The sequence below is a fragment of the Prunus persica genome, chromosome G4 (assembly GCF_000346465.2).
Source record: "Prunus persica cultivar Lovell chromosome G4, Prunus_persica_NCBIv2, whole genome shotgun sequence".
Lineage (NCBI taxonomy): Eukaryota > Viridiplantae > Streptophyta > Magnoliopsida > Rosales > Rosaceae > Prunus > Prunus persica.
In genome coordinates, this window is record NC_034012.1 from 16,788,403 (window position 1) to 16,794,058 (window position 5,656).

At 37.9% G+C, this 5,656-nt stretch overlaps 1 protein-coding gene across 8 annotated transcripts in view; it reads right to left on the bottom strand.

Moving 5' to 3' along the window:
- The window catches only part of LOC109948556, a 12,823-nt gene extending 10,382 nt beyond the window's left edge, over positions 1-2,441 (bottom strand). For 4 of the 8 annotated variants that reach the window (XR_002271193.1, XR_002271192.1, XR_002271194.1 and 1 more), the window contains exons 1-2: positions 2,233-2,441; positions 1,492-1,562 (exon numbers count right to left, since the gene is read on the bottom strand). The gene's annotated coding sequence lies outside the window, so the exon portion shown is untranslated. Of the gene's footprint in view, positions 1-641; positions 783-1,491; positions 1,563-2,043; positions 2,092-2,232 lie in introns of those variants that run through there. The other 4 variants (XR_002271195.1, XM_020561957.1, XR_002271196.1 and 1 more) reach the window with 4 other exon arrangements.

Consider the following 5,656-nt stretch of genomic DNA (forward strand, 5'->3'; position numbering starts at 1 on the left):
TGGGGGGGGGGGGAGAGAGAGAGAGAGAGAGAGAGAAACCGCTCATTTAAATTTACATCTACCTAGATATGGCCACAAATCCAATACCATATAATTAAGAAAAGATATAATACAATACACTCAAGTCCATTTAAGTTTGAGGGCATACATGAACTGACAATGTTTGATTTGCCCAAATCAAAGAGTCAAGTCATTTTCATTTGACATTCCCTCTCCTAAACCATACAACACTTGGCAAATGCTTAATATCTAGGCTTGAGCACACTCATTCACAATTGAGAGGACTGGGATAGGTAAAATAATAATGCGAAACAATTTCGGCAAAGCCCAGATGGCACCTTAATATGGGTATAGAAAATCCCAATTACTAGATATGAATAAGCTAGGACTTCCATATAAAGATACAACTTCCATATACATATATGAATTAGTCTAGTAATAGCTGGTTGCTATTGTTTTTTTCTTTTTGCCAAATGACATTTATAGTGCCTGTAGTTCTCTTGATTTTTTTACTTTGGTCCGTCGTTTTCTTCATATCAAGATATTAAGTATTCATAACAAGATATACTACATGATCACAAATTTACAAGATATAAAAAGACTAATATCCTCCAAAATAAAGTTAAGATATAAATCATGTATGTCAATCACTGAATATTAAAATGAAGCAAAAGATGTTTGTTACACTAAACTGCGACTTCATTTTTCCAATAAAGTAATTATAAATGTACAAGGACTTTCAGATAGTTCTAATTAGCAGTAATTCAGGGTTTGCTCAACTCCTGTCAAATAAATGCCAGAAAGAAACAAAGGAAATGAAATCAGATATTCATCGTTTTGACTGAAACCATTTCAGATTATGTAATAAAACCAAACATTAAGCATAATAATAATAATAATAATAATACCAGTAGTAGTAGTAGTTATGAAAGAGTTATCATACTTTCTGATATATAAAAATTTAAGATATTTTCCCATATACATTCCATCTAACCTCAAGTAATCTATGTTACAAAAGAAAAGTGCAGCCCTTTCCCATCTTGAAATTTGGTTCATTTTGGTTCTTGAAATTCCCTATACAGTCCTATATGTTCATTTTAGTTTTCATTAAAAATGAGCCTTTTATGATATTTGTATGTAGACATCTTCTTTTTTTCCAGTATCTAGCACAAAAGAACAGAAAAGATGGACAAAATGGAAAACCCTTTAGGATGGATACATGAGTCAGTTAGAAACTATGAGCTCAACCACAAGTAAAAGGCAATGAGATTCAACATCTTAAAGTTTAAAGAACCTATAACTTAATATATATATATATATATATAAGATGAAAAGTATCAAAGAATTAACTACTCTATCTTCTTTCCTAATGATCTGGAATAATGCAGTAACAAACAAAAAACTTTAAAAATATAAATGAGATTGAATTGGAAACAAAACGAAACTCGAGAATTTAACCAATACGAGCAAACCATAGAAGAGGAGACCTACTCTTTATAAGCTTAGGGTTCTCCCTCGCCCTCCGAAAGGGGGAAGTACCAGGTCCAAATCATGGAAGCCCTCTAAAACAAAAGAAATCAATTTTCAAACTTGAATGCTTGATAAATTAATATAGATTGAAAATCAATAATACTATCCAGATGAATAAAACTATCCAGATGAAAATGAATATTGAGCGGCTTCGGAAAAGCACAAATGAGGAGAAATTATGCTCTCAAGATTTCTAGAACTGTGAATGATAAAAAGGGAGCGGTGGTGGGGAGATTAATTATGTGATGGGGTGATGAAGGAAGAAATCATAGTCAACACTTAATGCAACACAAATGCTAGCATATATTTCTTTGCTTTGAATGGAAAATATGTATACATGAATTATCCTTTTTCCACTCCCTGATAAAGAAGATAACAATGGTGACTTAGTTTCCTAGTTGGAAAATTTAAATGATTGGGTCAGAGAGTTTTCAACCATTTTGAGCTGTAAGAGAGAGTATAACTATGGTGAATTGGTTATCTTCCGTTTGACAAACATAAATTTCCATTTACCATGTTTAAACCCAGCAACTGATTGTTGCAAATTCTACTTTTCTCACTCTACAAACACCAAATAATATGAATTTTGTTACAAAGCACAGACTCAGAAATATCATTTGGGCACATCACTGAAAGTCCACCCTGTTCAGGTAAACATGCGTGAATAACAGTAAAGGGAGTAGAGAGAAGAGAGATACTGACCAAGAAATTGTCGTCGACCTGAGAATCAACTCTAAGAGAAAAAAAAAATTCAGATTTTATTTTGTGGCTTTGATGCGCGTTTTTTAGGTTGGGCTCTAAAAGAGATTGACAGGGCCCCATTTAGAGCTTCAATGAAATTTGATTTATGTGTTATTTTTGTTTTTTTAAGTTATTTTGTTTTAATATATTTTTATGATATGTTAGTTTTTTTTTTTTTAAACATCTCATGGAAAAAAAATATATCAAAATTTTGAAAAAAAAATATAGTTGTGTTGTAAATAATTAGTTGTGGAGCCCACATGTTCCCTAGGCTTTGCCGATAAAAGGGTTCATCCCTTCATTGTTCAATACACATAAACGAGCCTGAAAAAAAAAAAAAAAAAAAAAAACAGAGAGAGTCTGCAACCAGCAATCCAAAGCAGAGAGAGAGAAATACCAAGCGTAGCTGTTAAAACCTACATAACTCCTTCCTTCAATCCATCCTCTTCCTCCTCCCCTTGGGTGGCCCATGCAGGTCTCCAAAGACAGCAACGACCAAGTTGCCTTGTCATGGCTGGCGGCCATTGCAAAAGCCCCATCCAAGTTGAAAACCGGCGGAACCAGGCCTTGTGGTGCCGCGGGCCTTACCGGAGCCAGACCCGACGACTGCGAGACGGAGTCGTTCTTCACGTCCACGAACTCGGAATCTTGGTCGCGGATGAAGGCGAGGAGTTGTCGTCGGCCGAAGCGGAGGCCGTGGTGGCGCGAACGGATTAGAACAAGTCTTCTTCTTCTATGCTGTAGCCAGGAGCCACCGTGTTGGCTCCACCACCCTGTGAGTTGTAGTTGTGTTTATGGAAGGCCTTGACCAGCCCAACACCAACAATGGTTCCCTCATCACAGTTTCTTTGATCAGAAAATCAAACCACAGATCTGCAAAGGAATGGTTCTCAAGTCACAGATCAGTTTCTTCAGTCACCACCGCGACTGAAACCGAGGCAGAGATCGAGACAGAAAAAAAAAAAAAAAAAAAAAAAAAAAAAAAAAACGCCGGGGCAGAGACGGCCGTGACCGTGATCGGGACCGGAGCCACCATCACAACCGTAGCCCATCTGCGGAGGCACGCAAGCGGCAGAGGCGCGAGCCGACCACCAAGGACGAGAGCCGTCGTCGTCAGTAGCAGCAGATGGAGACACCAAGATGTCATCTGCTATCTCTGTAAAGGTGATATCAACCATGCAGACCTTGCCAACACAGCGGCACAGCTTGGCCAGCGTCTATAGATCTGGTAGTTTTGGGGTGGTTGCAGTCCCAGACACTGATGAAACTGGCAGAGAAAGAGAAGAATAATGGAGGTGCGTATTTTGGGAGAATAGTAAGGCACAGAGTGGAGGTGCCAGAGCAGCAGCGTAACTCATTGTTCGGGCGACAGCTTCCCACCCAGCGCACTTGCTTAAAGAAAAAGTTTTAAGTGCGCATGCGTGAACCACTAAATTATGATAATTATTAATATTATTACTATTGCTTGCAATCTCACATGGAGGCCACGCCAAAAGACCAAGCAAAATAAAAGGCAGAGGGGAATGTGTCGCTTTGCTTGGGCTTTGATTGCAAAATTGGTCAGAAGAGAACAGACAGAAAGGATAAGCTTCCTTTCATCTTTTCAATTATTTCATTATTATTCTTAAAAGCCAATAATGGAGGTGGGAGGTGGAGCCAATGAGCTCAGTCAAGCAAACCCACCGAAAGGATAAGCTTCCTCTCATCTTTTCAATTATTTCATTATTATTCTTTATTATTTAAATTGAATATTAAGATGCAGGTCTATAGTGCAGGTACATAATTATATTATTTTAATATTATATCATTATTAAAGGTGTGCAGGGATACAGCAAAGCCGATCGGCCAATATCATAGCGTTATCCCCACTACTGTGATATCATGTCATTGTCGAAAGACAATCACTCGTCTCTGCTTTTTACGTCATGGAAGGGCATGTAAGTAAACTGCTAATTTGAAATTCAATTAATAGGCAGGTACAATTATACTTACAGCTATAGAAAATGCCTGTTTGCGGGTTTATCGTCCATACCAGTAATTTACTTATCAGTAATTTATTTTATGGATTAGTTGTGCTGTATGATGAGTTTTTACAGTATACAGATCAGAACAAGAAGTTCCTTGATCCTCGTCATACAATTACATCAGGACTTGAAGATCCTTGATGATGATATTAATATGAGAGCTGGCAGTCTCTCCTGTACTATATTTATAGACATGTGATCGGACTTAAGAGTCCTTGATCCCTGACATGTGAATAAGGACCTGGGTTCCTTAATGATGAAACAGTACCGTATTGGTTAATAGTGCCATACACATGGATGATAACTGTACTGACAGATGTACTGTACACATGAATAGTACTGGATATGAATAATACTATTCACATGAATAGTGACGTATGCATAAATATTAACCATTTTGGGTGAACCGTCACTATATACAAAAGGGAACCTGCAGTTCCTTAAACTCATGGATGAGCAATTAAATGAGATGCCAGAAGTTCCTCAAAATATGGACAATTATGTAAGGACTTCAAGTCCCGAAATATGTACAGAAAGTTGTAAACATGTCCATTTGAAAAGGGCAAATAAATTCTGAGTTTGCGCCCAGGCCACAAGTTCCGGGCTACCATGCGTTGAAATATGAAATTTGGAGAATCGATGTGGTTATTTGAACCTATAAGGCACAAGGTTCAAAACCGTCATTTTGAAAAGACGTAAAAACCACAAGTGCAAGTTTAAGAATGTGCGCAATTATTATTACAGGAACATACAACAGATAGATTTTTCCACCTGCAATGAAGGTGCAGGCCCTGTAAAATCTATACAATTACATTATGTTCTGGAAGCCTCTGAAGGATGAGTACGGCGCCTCTTAAGCTTAGCCATGAGCTTCTCGTGGTCTCCCAAAATTCTTTCATTGGAGACCTGCAGCATGTCTAGCCTTCTCAGTGTATCAACAGAGTATGAACTCACCAGTTTCAACAAGGCATTATTCTCTCCTTTAAGTTTCTCAACCTCCTGTTGAGACTCATGAAGCATTCTTTGGAGAGACGAATTTTCAGTAGCTAACCTCTCAACCTCGTTTGCTCTGGCACGCAAACGATCTGCCATGTTAGAAACAGAAACAGCACTCCGAATGCTGAAAGCCATTGAGTCATTAATAGCCTCTTCCTCTGATCTCCCTGTCAACAACATTTCATCCATTGGAGTAATGAAATTCCTAGCTACTGTGACAGCAGTAGCATCATTCATCATCACAGAATCATTAACTGTGAGATGACGATTTTTGGATACAAAGGATGGACGCCAAACTTCGGCGTCACTGGTTGTTGTGGGAGCATCATTTAAATTGAAATAATTTGGGCAGGAAGAAGAGGAAG